This window comes from Saimiri boliviensis, chromosome 16 (genome assembly GCF_048565385.1).
Source record: "Saimiri boliviensis isolate mSaiBol1 chromosome 16, mSaiBol1.pri, whole genome shotgun sequence".
Classification (NCBI taxonomy): domain Eukaryota; kingdom Metazoa; phylum Chordata; class Mammalia; order Primates; family Cebidae; genus Saimiri; species Saimiri boliviensis.
The window spans coordinates 80,671,166-80,692,993 of NC_133464.1; the positions used below are offsets into that span (position 1 = coordinate 80,671,166).

The 21,828-nt window shown below is 42.0% G+C and overlaps 1 protein-coding gene across 3 annotated transcripts in view; it reads left to right on the plus strand.

Annotated features, from left to right (window-relative positions):
- The first annotated feature begins 234 nt into the window (after positions 1–234).
- Positions 235–21,828, plus strand: part of FLT3 (fms related receptor tyrosine kinase 3) — a 133,582-nt gene continuing 111,988 nt past the window's right edge. The window contains exons 1-2 of one of the 3 annotated variants that reach the window (XM_074387905.1): positions 235–10,415; positions 13,931–21,382. The gene's annotated coding sequence lies outside the window, so the exon portion shown is untranslated. Of the gene's footprint in view, positions 21,383–21,828 lie in introns of all 3 variants that reach the window. The other 2 variants (XM_074387907.1, XM_074387906.1) reach the window with 2 other exon arrangements.

Genomic DNA, 21,828 nt, shown 5'->3' on the forward strand with positions numbered 1-21,828 from the left:
CGGGACGACGGGGTGGGCGCGCGGGCCCAGACGGGGACTTCGAGGGCGCGGGCAGGGGAAGAGGGAGTGGCGGCGACGAGCAGGTGGGGAGGGCGGAGGGGCCAGTTTATTTTTAAATTCTGCCTCCACTCGTTCTCTCGCGCTCTGGTTCCTCCGAGTTGTTTATTCCATTTTCCTCTTCCTGAGACGGTCGTCGCCGCTGCGCGTGCGCGCCGAGACGCGAGGACTTCTGGGTAGTGGGAGCGCTAGGGGAAGCCTGGCCGGCGTCGGGCCCCCGGGGGCATCCGCGAGCGGGCGGCGGTTGGACCTGCGGTCCTTGGTGGCGTTCCGGACGCGGATCCGGCGCCGAAGTTCTCACGAGACCTGATACCTTCCTTATTCGTATATTCTCTTACTTAAAAAGCCAGATGTCATTTTTTTTTTCATTGAAAAGAAAATTTACAACGTAAACGGTCGTTTGGAGAGGCCACCTGGGGACGCGGCCCGAGCCCTGGCTCTACCTGAAGAATATTTTCTGTTTGCCACACTTCCTCTCCCCGTTTCCTTTCTTCACCCCCTCTCCTCTTTCCCCTTCCCCTCGAAGGTAATGAGAACTACTGGACCGGTGACGCTGACCTCTTGGCCCTTTGTCAAAAAATGGAGCCAAAAAGGCAGATTTAGACAGACCCCCTGCTCAGTGCAGCACCTGTTTTCTCTGTATTTGTATTACCAAGGGCCTTCGGTAAATTATGAGAAATAGGATGCCACCTGGGACCGGAAGCTTTCCTTTATAAATATACTAGGTTGCTTTTCTCCCATCAGCCTAGCCTTGATTTGAAATTTCATTTTTTAAAGATAGTTTTTCCCTCAGCGATCTCTGATGTTTGTGCTAATATCCTTTTAAAGGCTTTCAGGAATGTTAAAGAATTGCTGTGAAGAGAAAAATAACATTCTAGTTTTTCTCTGTAAAAGAGGTTCACAAACCGCAGCTCGCTGTCATGAAAGGGTGGAAGTATTTAAGGAATTGTGGCAAACAGACAAAGTCACAGAAGAATGGATATAAGCAAAAGTACCACACGGAAAAAATGGGGAAAGGTGGAGTCTAGATCACAAACTGGTAAGCTTGATGATGTTCCTTAGCTAAATTCAAAGGTAATGACATTGTATTATGGCTTTGTGTTTAAAAGCAGTTTCACTTACTTGATTATTCAACAAATCTTTATTAACACCCATTACGCGTACCAGGAACTGTGCTAGGAGCTGGAGAAGCAAGAGTAAACAAAATGAGCCGGGCGCGGTGGCTCAAGCCTGTAATCCCAGCACTTTGGGAGGCCGAGGCGGGTGGATCACGAGGTTGAGTGTTTGAGACCATCCTGGTCATCATGGTGAAACCCCGTCTCTACTAAAAATACAAAAAATTAGCTGGGCATGGTGGCTCGTGCCTGTAATCCCAGCTACTCAGGAGGCTGAGGCAGGAGAATTGCCTGAACCCAGGAGGCGGAGGTTGCGGTGAGCCGAGATCGCGCCATTGCACTCCAGCCTGGGTAACAAGAGCGAAACTCCGTCTCAAAAAAAAAAAGAGTAAACAAAATGCCGCCTTATCTGAGTTCATATGGCTTGTTTATCTTCCGCTTGGGGAGGCCTGAAGTACACAGGTCGTTGTAAACCAGTGTCTTAAGTACTAACCTTATCACATTTGCTATTAGAGGATATTAAACAGGTTAGACTTCTTGGAAAAAGTTGATACCTTAGTAGCAGGATTTGGAAACATCATTGAATTCAGACAGATCTGGATTGAAACATATTTAAAGTGCCTACACTTTAGTAGCTGTGTTCCTCTCAGTAAATTGCTTCATTTCTCTGTAGCTTATTTGTACACCTGGAATAAGAATAGTACCTACTTCATAAATTATAAACTAACAATATATGTAAAGTGTCCCATGCCTAATAAGAATTCGGTAGGTTGTAACTGTTATTAATAGTATTGCTGCTCGTGGTAGTCAGTGTATAGTCGAAGAGCATTCTAGGCAAAGCAAACGGCTTTTATTAGGGAGAATGTAGTGATAGTGGAGAATGGAGCAGAGTCCACAAAAGTTCTTATAGGGCCATGTTAAAGAATTGAACTTTTGGCCTTGTGCAGTGGCTCACACCTGTTATTATCCCAGCACTTTGGGAGGCCCAGTCAGGCAGATCACGAGGTCAGAAGTTTGAGACTAGCCTGGCCAACATGGTGAAACCCCATCTCTACTAAAAATACAAAAATTAGCTTGGCATGGTGGCGGGTGCCTGTAATCCCAGCTACTCAGGAAGCTGAGGCAGGAGCATTGCTTGAACCCAGGAGGCTGAGATCATGCCACTGCACTCGAGCCTGGGCAACAGAGCAAGACTCCATCTCAAAAAAAAAAAAAAAAAAAAAAAGTCAACATGGTAGGGCACAGTGGCTCATACCTGTAACCTCACTGCTTTGGAAGGAAGCCAACGCAAGAGTTGAGGCCCAGAGTTATAGACCCTACTAGGAAACCTAGCAAAACCCTGTCTCTACAAAACAATTTAAAAATTAGCCAGGTGTAGAGGCACTTGCCTATAGTCCTAGCTACTGGGAAGGCTGAGGCAGAGGATCATTTGGGCTCAGGAGTTCCAGGATGCAGTGAGCTATGAAGGCGCCATTTTGCACCAGCCTGCACAGCAGTGAGACCCTCACAGTCAATAAATAAAAAATAGATAAACTTATTTGCCACACATATCACCATAACATTTTTAGGAAACACCTACGTATTCCTATAGTAGGGCGATCTTTTTAAGCAAGGTTCAATGTTGAATTCATTTACTAAAAATAAATGTGTAGTCAACTCTAAAAGTTATTTTCATGTTAACGAAGATTACATACAAAACTGCAAATAATTCACAAATTATACATAAAATCTATATTTGACATCCAGCAACAGCAACATTTCTCCAGCAACAAAGACTACATTGCTAAAGGGTAATGTTAATTTCTTTTCTTTTTTTTTTTTTTTTTTTGAGACAAGGTCTTGCTCTGTCACCCAAGCTGGAGTGCAGTGGCGCGATCTCAGCTCACTGCAACCTCCGCCTTCTGGGTTCAAGCAATTCTCCTGCCTCAGCCTCCCAAGTAGCTGGGACTACAGGCGCATGCCACCATGTCCAGCTAATTTTTGTATTTTTAGTAGAGACGGGGTTTCGACCTGTTGGCCAGGATGGTCTTCATCTCTTGACCTCGTGATCCACCTGCCTCGGCCTCCCAAAATGCTGGGATTACAGGCGTGAGCCACCATGCCCAGCCCTGGCAATGTTAATTTCTATTAAATACTAATAATTGAGGCCAAGCGAGGTGGCTCATACCTGTAATCCTAGCACTTTGGGAGGTAGAAGTGGGTGGGTTACCTGAGGTCAGGAGTTTGAAATCAGCCTGGCCAACATGGTGAAACCCTGTTTCTATAAAAAAATAAAATAAAATAAATAAAATAAAATTAGCCTCATGTGGTGGCAGGTGCCTGTAATCCCAGCTTCTTGGGAGCCTTGGGAGGCTGAGGCAGAAGAATCGCATGAACCTGGGAGGCAGAGGTTGCAGTGAGCTGAGATTGAGCTATTGCACTCCCGCCTGGACAACAGAGTGAGACTCCATCTCAAAAATAATAATAACAATTGAGAGGAAAACTTCACATTTTCTGAGTGGTCAATGATTGTGTTAGTGATAGCAACCTGAGTCTTAAAAATTCTCCCTTAAACACACACATGTGGCTCACACCTATAGTCCTAACACTTTAGGAGGCCAAAGCAGCAGAATCTGGCTCTGAAGTTCTGAGACCAGCCTAGACAACAGGGAGACACTGTCTCTACAGAAAAATTGTTAAGCATGGTGACATTTCCTGTGGTTGCAGCTACTTGGGAGGCTTAGGTGGGAGGATTGCCTGGGCCCAGAAGGTTGAGGCTGCAATGACAGCCTAGGTGACAGCAACCCTGGTATCAAAAGAAAAAAAAGGTGACCCTGTCTAAAAAAAAAAAAAAAAAAAAAAAGTATCCCTTTAGAGTTGAAACTGCATGTGGATAAATGAGAGTTGACTCTTTTTGAGTCCTAGAGATGAAATTTGCTGCATATGTATAAATAACATTTCTTACATATTTGTAAAGTATGTTTTATATGTGCTAAGCTCTGTAATTTTACACAAAGTTATTAGCAACTGCTTAACTTTGTTTTGACAAATTTTGGATGCATTAGAAGCAAAAACCTTCCTATTTGTGGCAGTGATAAATAACTGATATATTGAAAGATTTTTTTATCCAGGCACAGTGACTCACACCTGTAATCCCAGCACTTTGGGAGGTTGAGGCAGGCAAATCACTTGAGGACAGAGTTCAAGACCAGCCAGGCCAACATGGTGCAACCCCATCTCTTCTAAAAATTTTTAAATTAACCAGTCTTGGTGGTGCGAGTGCCTATAATCCCAGCTATTCTGGAGGCTTAGAAACGAGAATCACTTGAACCTGGCAGGTGGAGGTTGCAGTGAGCTGAGATTGCGCCACTGCATTCCAATATGGGCGACTGGTATATACTACATAGGTTTTTTAGTGTTTATGGCAGTAAAACTGGTTTGACCTTTCTGTGCAAGTTTTAAAAGGATTTCAAGATGCCCATACTTACTGTACTCTTGTGAAATACATTAAAAGCAAATATGATTTTAAAATTAATTGTATCTTGAAAATAGCCCTGACAATCAAGTATATCATTGGATCATCCCATGCAATTACTACCAGCTGTATAGAAGTACATTTAACTTAGCAAAGCTCACTGCTACCACCTACTTCCAGAAACTAATGTTTATATGTGAAATATTCCCATTACAATTTTAAATCTGATAATCCTGTATTAATTGATTTTACTGTTTCAAAGATGAAAATCTTTATTTCAGTTCAGATTTTCTGATTTATACTAATGAAAAACTTAAAATCAGGAGACTTGCTGGAAAATATATGTATTAAAGCAATAATTTTTTTTCTTAATCTTTACAACTTTTCTGTAAAAAAGCAAGAATCTTTTTTTTTTTTTTTTTTTGAGACAGAGTCTCACTCCGTCACCAGGTGCCAGGCTGGAGTGCAGTGGCGCAACCTCAGCTCATGCAACCTCCGCCCCCGAGTTCAAGCAATTCTGCCTCAGCCTCCCCAGTAGCTGGGACTACACGCATGCGCCACCACGCCCAGCTAATTTTTTTGTATTTTTAGTAGAGACGGACGGGGTTTCACCATGTTGGCCAGGATGGTTTTGATCTCTTGAGCTCATGATCCGCCCACCTCGGCCTCCCAAAGTGCTGGGATTACAGGTATGAGCGACCATGCCCGGCCAAAAGCAAGAATCTTTTTTTTTTTTTGAGACGGAGTTTCGCTCTTGTTACCCAGGCTGGAGTGCAATGGCGCTATCTCGGCTCACCGCAACCTCCGCCTCCTGGGTTCAGGCAATTCTCCTGCCTCAGCCTCCTGAGTAGCTGGGATTATAGGCACGCGCCACCATGCCCAGCTAATTTTTTTTGTATTTTTAGTAGAGACGGGGTTTCACCATGTTGACCAGGTTGGTCTCGATCTCTCAACCTTGTCATCCACCCGCCTCGGCCTCCCAAAGTGCTGGGATTACAGGCTTGAGCCACCGTGCCCAGCCAAAAGCAAGAATCTTAATAAGATATACTGTTAATAAAATGAAGCTTCTGAAATAAAACTTTGTCTTTGACAGTCTGTTAACCCTTTCATGTTACCTATTATAGAGCAAGAATCTAAGTACTAAAATTTATTCACGAGATTTCTAATTTATATATATATATTTTGAGACAGGTCTTGGTCTATCATCCAGGCTGGATTACAGTGACATGATCACAGCTCACTGCAGCCTCAACCTCCTAGGCTCAAGTGATCCTCCCACCTCAGCCTCTGGAGTAGCTGGGACTACAGGCATGTGCCACCAGGCCTGGCAAATTTTTTCTTTTTATTTATTTTTTTGAGACAGAGTCTCCAAGCTGTAGTGCAATGGCACCATCTCAGCTCACTGCAACCTCCATCTCCAGGGTTCAAGCGATTCTTGTGCCTCGGCCTCCTGAGTAGCTGGAATTACAGGCATGTGCCACCACACCTAGTTAATTTTTCTATTTTTAGTACAGATGGCATTCACCATGTTGGCCAGGCTGGTCTTGAACTCACGACCTCATGATCTACCCACCTCAACCTCCGAAAGTGCTGAGATTACAGGCATGAGCCACCGCGCCCAGCCATTTTTTATTTTTTGAAGAGATAGGGTATCGCTGTATTGCCCAGGCTGGTCTCGAACTCCTGAGCTCAAGCAATCCTCCCACCTCAGCCTCCCAAAAGCTGGGATTACAGGTGTAAGCCATCGCGGCTGGCCTTATTTTTTATTTATATGCATATTATTTAAGAGACAAGGTCTCGCTATGTTGTCCAGGCTGACCTCAAACTCCTGAGCTTGGCTGGTCCAAAGGTAATTATCTCAATTGATTGCTCACAGTTGCAGATCAAATTCCTTGTTCTACTCTTTTCCACCTCACTACTGCACTTGACTAGTCCTTAAAAAATTAAAGTTAAAAATTAAAAAAACTCCTGGGCTCAAGGGATCCTCCTGCCTCAGCCTCCCAAGTAGCTGGGACTACAGGCACTCAAATAGCCAGACTACAGTCTTAATTATTTTTATTATTTAAAAAGAATTAATAATAACAGACTTTAACACAGAACAAAATGAATTAATCAAGAGCATGGAGAAGGGAATGTGTCATAAAGGAAAGACAAATTAATAAAATGGAAAACATTAAAAATCTTAAACCAAACTTTGGTCATTTTAAAATAGCAATAAAAATAGATACACTCCTGACAAGTCTAATGGTAAAAAGAAAGAAAAATATGTCATTAGTATCTTCAGTACACTTAAACAGAAAATAACTGCCAATCTAGAATTCAATGTCCAATGAAAATATCCTTTAAAATGGAAGATGAGGCCAGGAGTGATGGCTCATACCTATCATCTGAGCACTTTGGGAGACTGAGGTGGGAGGATCACTTGAAGCCAGGAGTTTTAGATCAGCCTGGACAGCAAAGTGCAACACTATCTTTACAAAAAAAGAAAAAGAAAATATAGGCTGGGCACAGTGGCTCATGCCTGTAATCCCAGTACTTTGGGAGGCCAAGGTGGGTGGATCACCTGAGGTCAAACGTTCGAGACCAGCCTGGCCAACATGCTGAAACCCCATCTCTACTAAAAATAACAAAAAGTCCCAGGTGTGATGGCATGCACCTGTAATCCCAGCTACTCAGGAAGCTGAGGCAGGAGAATCACTTGAACCCAGGAGGTAGAGGCGACAGTGAGCCAAGATTGCACCACTGCACTCCAGCCTGGGCAGCAGAGAGAGGCTGTAAAAAAAAGTAAAATTATCTGGGCAGGAGGCTGAGGCAAGAGAATCACTTGAACCTGGGAGGTGGAGGTGGAGGTGGCAGTGAGCCAAGATCGTACCACTGCACTCCAGCCTGGGCAACAGAGGGAGACTGTCTAAAAAAAAAAAAATTAGCTAGGCATGGTGACGTTCACTTGTAGTCCCAGCTACTGGAGAGGCTGAAGCAGGAAGACCACAGAGAGGCTGAAGCAGAAAGACAACTTGAGCTCAGGAGTTTGAGGCCGTGGTGAACTATGATTATGCCATTGCACTCCAGTGTGGACGACAGAGTGAGACCCTGTCTATAAAATAAAGTGATTAATAATAAAATGGAAGGCTGGCCATGGTGGCTCACACTTGTAATCCCAGCACTTTGGGAGTTCCAGGTGGGTGGATCACTTGAGGCAATGAGTTCAAGACCAGCCTGGACAACATGGTGAAACCTCATCTCTACTAAAAAAGAAAAAAAAAAATAGGCATGGTAGACCATGCCTGTAATCCCAGCTACTCAGGAGGCTGAGGCAGAAGAATCACTTGAACCCGGAGGGCAGAGGTTGCAGTGAGCCGAGATCATGCCACTGCACTCCAGCCTGGGCAACAGAGTGAGACTCCGTCCCAAATATAAAATGGAAGATGAAATAAAAACTTTCAGACAAATGAAGAGAATTTATCACTAGCAGATGCACACTGTTTCAGTTTTCAGATGGAATTAAGAGCAATAGAGTGAAATATGTGGGTAAAACTTAACTATACAACAACAGTGTCTTGTGGAGTTTTAAATAGATACAGAATTAAAACACACAAAAACATGAGCATATACATCATCAGGTATAAATGAAGGACTGCAAAGTCTTTGCATTTTAAAAAAGTAATAAAAATGGTAATTTAAACTAAAGTAAATCAGAGATACATGTTGTAATTTCTAGGGCTACTAAAATAATAGCAAAGTCAAATAGTAACCTAATAGAAGGGAATGGAATAATGAAGTACTTAATCCAGAATAAGAAAGGATGGAAAACAGAACAGGCAGAACAAATAGAAAACAATTAGATTTAAATCTGAATACACTAAATGTGAACAATCAAGCTTCAATTAAAAGGCAAAGACTTTCAGGTTGGAGTAACAGAATAAGAAAACTGTGTATTAGGGTTCAATCAGAGAAGCATAACCACTATGAATAACAAAGAATGAGGGGCTTATTTTAGGATTAGATTTGATACCATAATGGTAACTGGTGGAGGAGTCTATGCTGTGCTAGTGTCAGCATCTAGTGCAGAGCTGAGGCCACTATACATCAGCCTAACCAGTAGTGTGGAAGGAATATTGGATATGAACAAGAATATAGGCAAAGGGGAACTTAAAAGGACAACTGGAATTTCTGAGGACAAACTAGATGACACATTTGTTTCTCACTCACATCAGCAGTTGCCATGGCATTGTGCATACTCTTGCCCTATGAATTCTGAAAGTTGAAGGAGCCTCAGGCCCTGTTGCCTCCTTATACCACTATCAGATCAGTGACAACCTGTGCAAGTTGCCATAGTGCCTGGTACTCTGCACTGGCTGCTGCTTCACTTCCGCCTTCCAGATTGCATACAAAGTCTTCTTGTCTTCAACACTGATGAAGAACTGTACTGGGAAAGAAATTCTGGTAAATACAGTTAAAGTTTAGCTAATTTCACATAGTACAAAGCCACCACAGTCTACAACTTGGCATCTATACACACTTTTTCTGTAAACATTCTTAACTGACAAAGACAATAACAAAGTCATGTTTCCAGCAAAGATGATCAGTTTCCTTCATAAACTTAAGCAACCCTTGCAGGACAGGAGGATATAAAGTCACTCCTAGCTGACTATAATGATATCCTGTACTTTAAATCCTGTAAGGTTAATTACCATTAGCACAAAGTATGTTTGATAGTAGGGGAGTGGGGAGAGGAAAAAGATGTTTAATATACAAAAATATATTCAAAAGAAGAAATAACTATTCCAACCCTAATTTCTGCCCCTTACTCACATAGTCAAGACTGTTTATTACAACAGGTCCTTGAATAATGTCGTTTAGTTATATCATTAATGAGAAAAATTCTCTTTCCAGCAGGTGCCACTGTCGATGTGGAGTTTGCATGTTCTCCTCATGTTTATGTGGGTTTTCTCCAGGTACTCCAGTTTTCTCCCACATCCCAAAGCTGTGTACAGGAGAGAACTGTGTCTGCATTTTCCCAGTCTGACTGAATATAGGGCTCATGTGAGCATGCCCTATTATCTAATGGCCACCTGTCTAGGGTGGATTCCTACCTTGAGCCCTGAGCTACTGGAAAGGGCTTCAGCCACGCATGATCCTGAAATAGAATATTTGGGTAAATAATTATCTTACTTATTTTTATTAATATGTCTTAAATGAATGTATTGCCCACATTTTTTTCAGTGTTTAAAATTAGAAGTGCTTTGGTCTTTATTTAGAAGTTTGGTGATGTTTTCATGACCAGAAATATGGTCCAGTTAAAGAACTTAACTGTTCTTTATATCGGCCTCTGGTAAAATTGTTTTCTTTATATATCATTTTACTGAAAGAAGTAGTTTCCAAGAACCTATTGACAACTGTAAGTTAAGACTTACTATACTTTCTTCTTCCACTGCCTATGCTGTGTTTCCTTTGCCTTCAGCAGATACCCTTAGCTTTCATGATGCCTATCTGGTGAGGTGACCCACACCTTCATTTCTGAAGGGCCTGGGCTGTTAGCAGTCCTGCCTGTAGTGAGTAGTTACAGCTTGACTTTAATCATCGGGCAAGGGAGTACTATGAGATTCCCCAGGGGTCCTCATGCCTTCCAGACATACTGCTTACCTAATTGTGCAGTAGTGATCTGATTTCTTCTTCTTTTTTGTTACCCAGGCTGGAGTGAAGTGGCACAATCATGGCTTACTACAGCCTTTACCTTCTGGGCCCAAGTGATCTTTCTGCCTCAGCCTCCCAAATACCTGGGACTACAGGTGTGTACCACCATACCTAGCTGATTTTTTTTTTTTTTTTTTTTTAGAGACAAGGTTTCATTGTGTTATCCAGGCTGTTCCATTTCTTCTTAATAGGATTAGTCACCCCAGCTACTACAATAATTTCCTTCTTTGATTTATTGTTATGGAAAGCTAAATATGGCTAAGTGCAGTCTCAACTCCTAATTCAGTGACTCAATTAACATGTGCTCCCTTTACTAGTGGAAGCAAGTTAATAAATACCTTTAAACCTAATTGTATTAGAGAACTAATTCCAGAGAACCCATCTATAAGGTTCTATTTCACTTCTGGTTATCTACTGCTAATTAACAACCCACCTCAAAACATAGTAGTTGAAAACAATCATTTATTTCCGCTTACAGATGATTTATTTCTCCTTAAAAGTCTTCAACTTTGGTAATATTTGGCAGCAATGCTTATATCTGCCCCATGCAGTGTCAACGAGGGCAGCTTGTCTGGGAGGTGAGAATCCACTTTTTTTTTTTTTTTTTCCATTTTTTTCTTTTGCCACACCTCACCTGAATGGGAAGCCACTTTCAAGATATCTCAGTCATATGGCTGGCAAGTTGGTGCTAGCTGCCATATGGTAGATCACCCGGGGCTGTGGGCCAAGGCCTCAATTCTGCTCCACCTGGTCTTCAATATGGACTGCGTGGGCTCCCTCACAGCATTGTGGCTGGGTTCCAAGAGTGTCTAAAGAGAATCGGGCAGAAACTGCATGGCCTTTTCTAATACAGGGTCTCTTCCACTATAGCCTATTCATGGAAGCAGGCACCTGTCTACCCAGACTCAAGGATTAGGAAATTTAACTCTGTCTTTTGATGAGGAGGTAGTTTCTAGAAGAGCATGTGGGATGGGGAGATACCATGGAAGGAGACCCCTTCCTCTTAAGCTTCTAAGAGCACTTCCCTTAGCCTTGCATTTCAAAAGAAGTGAAAGTTGAAAATAGAAGGCACAAGGTCAGTGGAGGAGACAAAACCGGTGCCTCTAGCTGGACCTAGAGGTTAAAGGTTAAACCCCCACCCTTAATCATACTCCCATCTATAGATGCAGGCATAATATGGAGAAACACCCTTCAGAAAGCATTGTTCTTGCTCAATCTTGCTCAAACCCCCACCTAAGTCATGTACCCCTCACTTACCTCATCGATCATGACCCTCTAAGATTGTGAGCCTTTAAAAGAGACCAGGATTTTCTAGTCAGGGAGCTCAGTTATTGAGACAGGAGTCTGCTGAGACTCCTGGCCGAATAAAAAGCCACTTCCTTCCCAGTTCAGTGTTGGAGAGGTTTGTTCAAGGCCGCTCCTGCTTCAATACTGTTGAAGCCATCTTTAGAAAATAAAATCTACCGCTGGGCGTGGTGGCTCACGCCTGTAATCCCAGCACTTTGGGAAGCCGAGGCGGGTGGATCACAAAGTCAAGAGATCGAGACCATCCTGGTCAACATGGTGAAACCCCGTCTCTACTAAAAATACAAAAAATTAGCTGGGCGTGGCGGCGCGCGCCTTTAGTCCCAGCTACTCAGGAGGCTGAGGCAGGAGAATTGCCTGAACCCAGGAGGCGGAGGTTGCGGTGAGCCGAGATCATGCCATTGCACTCCAGCCTGGGTAACAAAAGCGAAACTCCGTCTCAAAAAAAAAAAAGAAAATCTACCAAAATATGCTACCTTAAAAATAATCAAGAAAACCGAAAGTAAAAAGCTGTTGAAAATGTGTAATATGAGCCCTAACAGCAAGAAATACTCCTAGAGATAAAGACGGACATTTTATATTGAAAAGTTAAATTCACCAGTAAGATTTAACAGTTGCAGGCCAGGCATGGTGGCTCATGCCTGTAATCCCAGCACTTTGGAAGGCCAAGGCAGAAGGATCTCTTGAGCCCAGGAGTCAGATACCAGCCTGAGCAGCATAACAAAACCCTGTCTCCAAAAATACAAATATTAGCCAGGCATGGTAGTGTGCACCTGTAGTCCCAGCTACTCAGGAGGCTGAGGTGAGCTGATTGAGCTCAGGAGATCGAAGTTGCAGTGGGCCATAATCATGCCACTGCATTCCAGCCTAAGCAACAGACTGAGACTCAGTCTCAGAAAGAAAGAAAAAAATATTAATTTATTTTGAGGCAGAAGTTTCCTCAGTTGCTCAGGCTTCAGTACAGTAGCAAGATAATAACTCACTGCAGCCTCCATCTCCCAGGCTCAAATGATTGTCCCACCTCAACCTCCTAACCTGAGTAGCTGAGACTGCAGGCACATGCCACCACACCCAACTAATTTTTTTTTTCAAGTAGAGAGGAGATCTTGCTATGTTGCTTAGGTGTGAGTGGCAGTACCCAGCCAAGAATTTAATCTTTTTTTCTTTTTCTTTTCTTTCTTTGTGTGTGTGTGTGTGTGTGTGTGTGTGTGTGAGAGAGAGAGAGAGAGAGAGAGAGAGAGACAGAGTCTCACTCTGTCACCCAGGCTGGAGTGCAGTTGTGCAATCAAGAGTTTAATCTTTAAAGCCACCTCAAAAACAGTGAAAATTGGGAGTAGAATATGTACAACACATACAACCAGTAAAGGGCTTATAATCACAACATGTAAAGAAATTGTACAAATCAATAAGATTTTTTTATCAATTTGTACAAATAAGCACCCCAATTAAAAAAAAAATAGCAAGAGATTTGAAAAGGCATTTCTCAAAAGATGACATAAAAGGGCTGGATATGGCGGCTTATGCCTGTAATACAGCACTTTGGGAAGCTGAGTCAGGAGGATTCCTTGAGACCAGCCCAGGCAACATTGTGAGACCCTATTTCTACAAAATATTTAAAAATTAGCTGGATATGGTGGCGTACACCAGTAGTCAGCTACTTGGAAAGCTGAGGTGGGAGGATCACTTGAGGCCCGGAGGGCAAGTCTGCAATGAGCCATGATTGTGCCACTGCACTCCAGCCTGAGCAACAGAGCGAGACCCTATCTCAAAAAAAAAAAGGTACACAAATAGCCTAAAGTATCATGTGAAAAGGTTTTCAACATCATTAATAATCAAGGGAATGAAAATTAAAACAAAAATGAATACTACTATTTGGACTCAGAAACCAATACCTCAAGGTCTCTCTGACATTCTCACCCTCCACCCTCCACCCTCCCCCATACTTTCCCAAAGAAGAAACAAATTTTTCGAAGCTGCTTTATCTGCCTAAGACCCAGACCCACCAAGGAGAACAGTTTGTTTTTTTCTTTCCCTCCCTGTAAGGCCAAGAATGTAACCACACCTGAACAGACCCTTTCACAAGATTAGGTACAGATTAATCTCTGCTTCCTGATCCATTCATTCTACCTAGTAATCCCCTCAACAGAATTCTGTTCTCCTCTCCCATAACCTGTTTTACAAGGATGATGTATAAGTTTCTGAACACCTTTAGGGGTGGACAATCACTTCGTGATTCTCCCCATGTATGCATTTTAAAATTTGTATGCCTTTTCTCCAGTCTACCTTTTATGAATTAATTTTTCAGTGAAACTTCATAGGACGAAGAGGAAGTTTCCCTTGGTCCATACACTGCAGTACAGCTGACAAAATGTCCAAAATTTAAAAAGCAACAATACAAAGTGTCAAGAATGTAGAGTGAATGGAATATATATACTGCAATTTGAGTTTAAATTGCTCTGTCTACATTTGGAAACAGTTTGGCATTATCTATTTAAAATAAATATGTGAAAATAAATATATGCATACAGAACAATTTAACTCCTAGGTGAATTCACAACAGAAATACATACATTTTGTACCAAAGGTGCACCAAAAGGCATGTACAATATTTGTAAGGTGTTCTAGGCTGACTGACGGTGCCATGGACGCCATGCTAACCTGTGACCTGCATGGACACTCCAGGTGAGTTCCTGGGAAATCTAAAAGTAACTTGAAGACCAAAGAAATGATCAACCCCTGTGGTGCCAACTTAACTTACAGACATTCTCTATTGTTTCCAACCTCTTGACTCCACTATTCCCTAAAGTAACTTTTGTAACTTTCCACTAGTCCTAAAGTAACTTTTGTAACTTTAACTTATAAAAACTAACTTTTATCCTACCGCCCTTCACTGATGCCCTTTTCGGCCTCAGCCCACCTGCACCCAGGTGAATAAACAGCCATGTTGCTCACACAAAGCCTGTTGGTGGGGGCTTCTCTTCATTCAGCATGTGCATTTTAACAATATTGTTCCTAGCAGTGTTGGTCGTTATAGGCCAACGTTGCTAGGAACAATATTGTACATGAAAAAATGAAAAATTTAACCACCCCCACATACGTTTCATCTCTTCCATTTCCATAGCATTGAAAAAATGCTAATGCTTATAAACCATAAAATAGATAAAATAATTATGGGATATATTCATCCAATGGAATACTATACACCAATAAAAATGGATGGGATATTGCTACATGAAACAACACAGATGAATCTCATAAACATGATGTTAAGAGAAAGAAACCAGGGACATAAGAGGACACAAACAGATGGAGAAACATTCCATGTTCATGGTTAGGAAGAATCAATATCATGAAAATGGGCATACTGCCCAAAGTAATTTACAGATTCAATGCTATCCCCATCAAGCTACCAATGACCTTCTTCACAGAGCTGGAAAAAAACACGTTAAACTTCATATGGAACCAAAAGAGAGCCCGCATAGCCAAGCCAATTCTAAGCAAAATGAACAAAGCAGGACGCATCACACTACCGGACTTCAAACTATACTACAAGGCTACAGTAATCAAAACAGCATAGTGCTGGTACCAAAACAGAGATACAGACCAATGGAACTGAACAGAGGCCTCAGAGGCAACACAACATATCTACAACCATCCGATCTTTGACAAACCTGACGAAAACAAGCAATGAGGAAAGAATTCCCTGTTTAATAAATGGTGTTGGGAAAACTGGCCAGCCATGTGCAGAAAGCAGAAACTGGACCCCTTCCTGAAACCTTAAACTGGAATTAACTTCAGATGGATTAAAGACTTAAACATAAGACCTAACACCATAAAAACCCTAGAAGAAAATCTAAGCAAAACCATTCAGGACATAGGTGTAGGCAAGGACTTCATGACCAAAACACCTAAAGCATTGGCAACAAAAGCCAAAATAGACAAATGGGACCTAATCAAACTCCACAGCTTCTGCACGGCAAAAGAAAAGTCATTACAGTGAATCGGCAACCAATGGAATGGGAAAAAATTTTTGCAGTCTACCCATCTGACAAAGGGCTGATATCCAGAATTTACAAAGAACTAAAACAGATTTACAAGAAAAAAACAAGCCCATTCAAAAGTGGGCAAAAGATATGAACAGACACTTTAAAAAGAAGACATACAGGAGGCCAACAAACATATGAAAAAATGCTCATCATCACTGGTTATTAAGAGAAATGCAAATCAAAACTACATTGAGATACCATCTCACACCAGTTAGAATGGCGATCATTAAAAAACCTGGAGACAACAGATGCTGGAGAGGACGTGCAGAAATAGGAACACTTTACACTGTTGGTGGGAGTGTAAATTAGTTCAACCATTGTGGAAGACAGTGTGGCAATTCCTCAAGGACCTAGAAATAGAAATTCCATTTGACCCAGCAATCCCATTACTGGGTATATATCCAAAGGATTATAAATCGTTCTACTTTAAGGACACATGCACACGAATGTTCATTGCAGCACTGTTTACAATAGCAAAGACCTGGAACCAACCCAAATGCCCATCGATGATAGACCGGACAGGGAAAATATGGCACATATACACCATGGAATATTATGCAGCCATCAAAAACGATGAGTTCATGTCCTTTGTAGGGATGAACCTGGAAACCATCATTCTCAGCAAACTGACACAAGAACAGAAAATCAAACACCACATGTTCTCACTCATAGGCAGGTGTTGAACAATGAGAACACATGGACACAGGGAGAGGAGCATCACACCCTGGGGTCTGTTGGGGGAAATAGGGAAGGGACAGTGGGGAGTTGGGGAGAGATAGTATGGGGAAAAATGCCAGATACAGGTGAAGGGGAGGAAGGCAGCAAATCACGCTGCCATGTGTGTACCTATGCAACAATCTTGCATGTTCTTCACATGTACCCCAAAACCTAAAATGCAATTTTAAAAAATAGTACGTTCTACATGATTTCATTTAGATAAAAGTTTGAAAGCAGGCAAAACTAATATATGATGTTAGAAGTCAGGATGGTGGTTACATTTAAGAAGGAGAGAAGAGGACATCTTTGTCATTATTCACTAATCAATACACTTCTGGTTTATTCACTTTTCTATGTGGTATACTTTATTTTAAAAGCATTCACAATTTTTTGAATGAACCCACTACCCCCATCCACCATTTCCCTTTCCACAGTTTCAGTTACCTGCAGTCAACCATGGTCCAAAAATATTAAGTGGAAAATTCCAGAAATAATAAGTTTTGAATCACACACTGGTTTGAGTAGCATAATGAAATCTCACACCATCTGGCTCCAACCCACCCACGACACGAATCATCCCTTTGTCCAGTGATCCACACTGTCTACATTCTTCTACCCATTATTCACTTAGTAGCTGTCTTGGTTCTCAAGTCAAATGTCATGGTATCACAGTGCTTGTGTTCAAGGAACCCTTAATTTACCTTAATAAGGGCACAAGAGTAATAAAAGCACAAGAGTAGTGATGCCGAACAATTTATAATTGTTCTAATTTATTGTCATTGTTGTTAATCTATTACTGTGCCTAATTTTAAATTTAACATTAGATATGTATGCATAAGAAAAAAACATAGTATTGCTGAGCACGGTGGCTCACGCCTGTAGTCCCATCACTTTGGGAAGTCAAGGTGGACAGATCACGAGGTCAGGAGTTCGAGACCAGCCTGACCAAGATAGTGAAAAACCCCATCTCTACTAAAAGTGCAACAGTTCGCTGGAGGTAGTGGCACTCACCTGTAATCCCAGCTACTCGGGAGGCTGAGGCAGGAGAATCGTTTGAGCCTGGAAGGTGGAGGTTGCAGTGAGCCAAGATTGTGCCACTGCACTCCAGTCTGGGTGACAGAGTGAGACTCTGTCCCAAAAACAAAAACAAACCACATAGTATATATAGGGTTTGGTACTATTCAAGATTTCAGGCATCTACTAGGGGCCCTGGAATGGATCTCCCACATATAAAAGGGAGAACACCATGATAAAATGTACACCATTAGGAATCAGAACAGTGTGATGACAATAGATATGGAAGAGATGAAAAGTGTGTTGGGGGGGTGGATAAAAATGTAAAAGTTCATAAAACACAGTGGCTCATGCCTGTGATCCAGGGCCGGGCAACAGACTGGCCTCAAACTCCTAGGCTCAAGAATCCTCCTGCCTCAGCCTCCCAAGGTAGTCATCTCTAAAAAAAATAAAATTTACCAACTTGACCATTCTTTTAAAATTGTATTTTTGGCCGGGCGCGGTGGCTCAAGCCTGTAATCCCAGCACTTTGGGAGGCCGAGGCGGGTGGATCACGAGGTCGAGAGATCGAGACCATCCTGGTCAACATGGTGAAACCCCGTCTCTACTAAAAATACAAAAAATTAGCTGGGCATGGTGGTGCGTGCCTGTAATCCCAGCTACTCAGGAGGCTGAGGCAGGAGAATTGCCTGAACCCAGGAGGCGGAGGTTGCGGTGAGCCGAGATCCCGCCATTGCACTCCAGCCTGGGTAACAAGAGCGAAACTCCGTCTCAAAAAAAAAAAAAAAAAAATTGTATTTTTTATTTTTTGTTTTAAGATTCAATTTTATTACATAAGTATATTGCATGATGCTGAGGTTTGGGCTTCTCATGATCCTGTCACTCAAGTAGTGAACATAGCACATAATAGGAAGTTTTTCAGCCCTTGCCTCCTTCTCTCTCTCCTTTCAGAGTCCCCAGTATTTATTTGATGCAGGGAAACCTCAATATCGGGGCTCAGCTCAAGAGGTTCTTGGCTTCTCTTAGGAAATAATTCGATAGTGGGCCAGCACGAAAGAAAGCAAATTGATTAGAGCTGCAGTGTGGGCTACAACAAAATGACTGCTCCATAGAGAGAGCAGGGCTATCCCATAGGCAGAGTGGCCTTTGTGGATTGCTGGCTGTAACAGCTGGAATAGCTATTAGAGCCACTCTTAATTATATGCTAAATAAGGGGCGAGTTATTCACAAACTTTCTGGAAAGGGGGCAAGGAGTTCCCAGAACCTATATAATATTTTTTTGTTCTGTCGCCCAGGCTGGAGTGCAGCGGTGTGATCTCAGTTCACGACAACCTCCATCTCCCAACCTCAAGCAATCCTCCTGCCTCAGTCTCACAAATGGCTAGACTACAGGCGTGTGCCACCACACTTAGCTAATTTTTTTTTAAATTTTTTGTGGAGACAGGGTTTTGACATGTTTTGAGCTCAAGTGGCCCACCTGCCTGGACCTCCCGAAGTGCTGGGATTACAGGCATGAGCTGCTGCGCTTGGCTCCTATAAGATAACTTCTGGGTTGTTGCCATGTCATCATTTGTAAATGGTCATGATGCTGGTGGGAGTGTCTTATTCAAATGAGTTATAATTAGTATATAATGAGCAATGAGGGCAACTAGAGGTCGCTTTTGTTGCCATCTTGGTCCTGGCTGGTTTGGGCCTGTTTCTCTGCTACAACCTGTTTTGATCAGCAGGGTGATGATATGTGCTCAAAAAACAAGTTCTGCTGATCTCCTACCTCATATTGATTCCATCTTTGTGTCCATGAGTACCCAGTGGTTAGCATCTACTTTTAAGTGAGAACGTGAGGTATTTGGTTTTCTGTTTCTGCGTTAATTTGCTCAGGCTAATGCCCTCCAGCTACATCCAGATTACTGCAAAGGACATAACTTTGTTCTTTTTTATGGCTGCCTTAACCATTTTTTTAAAGCACCCCTCTTTTATTTTTTGTATTATTTATCTATTTTCTCAACTTTTATTCCAGGGGTACATGTGCAGGATGTGCAGATTTGTTACATAGGTAAACATGTGCCATGCTGGTTTGCTGCACAGATCAACCCATCACCTGGGTATTAAGCTCAGCATCCATTAGCTATTCTTCCTGATGCTTTCCCTCCCCCAGCCCCCACCTCCTAGGCCCCAGTGTGTATTGTTCCCTTCTTTGTGTCCATGTGTTCTCATCATTCAGCTCCCACTTATAAGTGAGAACATGTGGTGTTTGGTTTTCCATTCCTGCGTCAGTTTGCTGAGGATAACAGCTTCTAGCTCCATCCATGTCCCTGCAAAGGACATGATCTCATTCTTTTTTATGGCTGCATGGTATTCCACAGTGTATATACACCACATTTTCTTTATACTACATTTTCTTTATTTAGTCTGTCTTTCATGGACATTGGGTTGATTCCAGGTCTTTGCTATTGTGAATAGTGTTGCAATGAACATACGCGTGCATGTATCTTTATAATGCCTTAACCATTTTTAAGTGTACAGTTCAGTCATGTTAAGCATATTCATTTTGTTGTGCAGCCAGTCTTCACAACTGTTTTCATCTTGCAAAACTGAAACTAAAATATTAGCCATTGGGGTTTCCAGAGCAGTTCCTTAAATCATCACTTTGAAATTTCCCCAGGACTAGCTCACAAGAGTTTATGAGGAGAGTGAAATAACAGTTCTCCCTCAAAGAAAGAATGAAAAAGGGATCTAGTTGTGGGTAAACTGCTGTTTTGGGAGGTTTAGTGCTGTGACTAGAGGTAGATATACCATGAAGCTAATAAAGTTTGGCTGGCACATTACTAGGGCCCCTGTTAAGACCCTGGGAGGGGCCCTAGTAATGTGCTGTCATGGTTATACATATTTGTAAGATGTTTAGAAGTAATGTATTTTAACTGCAACGGGTTAAAGCTATTGTCTGTTTCCACTTGGACTTCCCCTCATGTCGGGTGATGTTGGGATGTTGAGTTGGGGATATATTTATTTAGTTTGGGTTCAGTGAGATGTCTCTGTGGAACTCACAGTCAATTCTGTGTATACTACAGTCACTGATAGTCATCCCAATTGTAGGAATAGCTTCTAAGTGCACTCCTAACTCCTAATGCCAACTAGCTATGAACCATGACACAAAAATCCAAGACCAGATTGAACTTGACAACATGGGAGAATATGACAAAAAAAAAGAAAAAGAAAAAAGAAAAAGAAAAAAATCCAAGGCTAGAAATTGTATTGAGCCTACAATGTTGGCTAGTGGAGGAGAAATAAGATTTGAAATATGCAAAGCTACAACTTAATCTATAGAAAATTTTTCCAGTCATCAAACTTGTTAAATTGTCATCTGAAAGCCTAGGTTCTCATCAATACCTTGTTAAATTGAAGTCCTCCCTATAAGGAATGTGTTCATCAGTGTACCATGTGCAAGTATAAACACATTAATTTTTTAAAATGGGAATGACACCAAATAGAATTAATTGGAATTTCTGTGTTTGCAGGGCTAAGCCTATAGCATTGTTACAAACCTCAAGTGTGCTTTTGTGTGAAGTCATAAGTTTTATGCATCCGTGATTGGACTGTGTCCTAGCATATCTAACACATCTTTTCCTGATAGTCAGGTGGTTCCAGACAAGATAGCATACAAACTGGCACCAAAGCAGTCAAATCTTACTACTCGTATGTTAAAGAAATTTGATCGAGATTTTCTCAAATTTGACAATACTTCTAAAAATTTACATGGCATAACCAATCTTGAGTTGTGATGTAAAAAACTTAAACTATTAATAATAAAAAATAAAGTTTGTGGGAACATATTGTAAGGACAGATAAAAAAGCAAAAATATAAAGTTTGATTGACCATGGGCTTTATAAAAGATTGAATTATCTTTCTATTCTCTCTATAGAATGATTTCCAAAAGCATTGCTATGAGAAGAGACAATCAAAAATCATGCAGCGAGAAAAGGTAGGAGAAAAAGTTTTGTAGCTAGGCGCAATGGCTCATGCCTGTAATCCCAGCACTTTGGGAGGCTGAGGTAGGTGGATTGCTTAACCCTAGGAATTGGAAACCAGCCTGAGAAACATGGTGAAACCCCATTTCCACTAAAAATAAAAACATTAGCTGGGCATGGTGGTGTGCACCTGTAGTCCCAGCTACTCCAGAGGCTGAAGTGGGAGGATTGTTTGAGCCCAGGAGACAGAGGCTGCAGTGAGCCAAGACTGCACCACTGCTCTCCAGCCTGGGTGACAGAGTGAGACCCTGTCTCAAAAAAAGAAAAGAAAAGAAAAGAAAGCCGGGCGCGGTGGCTCAAGCCTGTAATCCCAGCACTTTGGGAGGCCGAGGCGGGTGGATCACAAGGTCAAGAGATCGAGACCATCCTGGTCAACATGGTGAAACCCTGTCTCTACTAA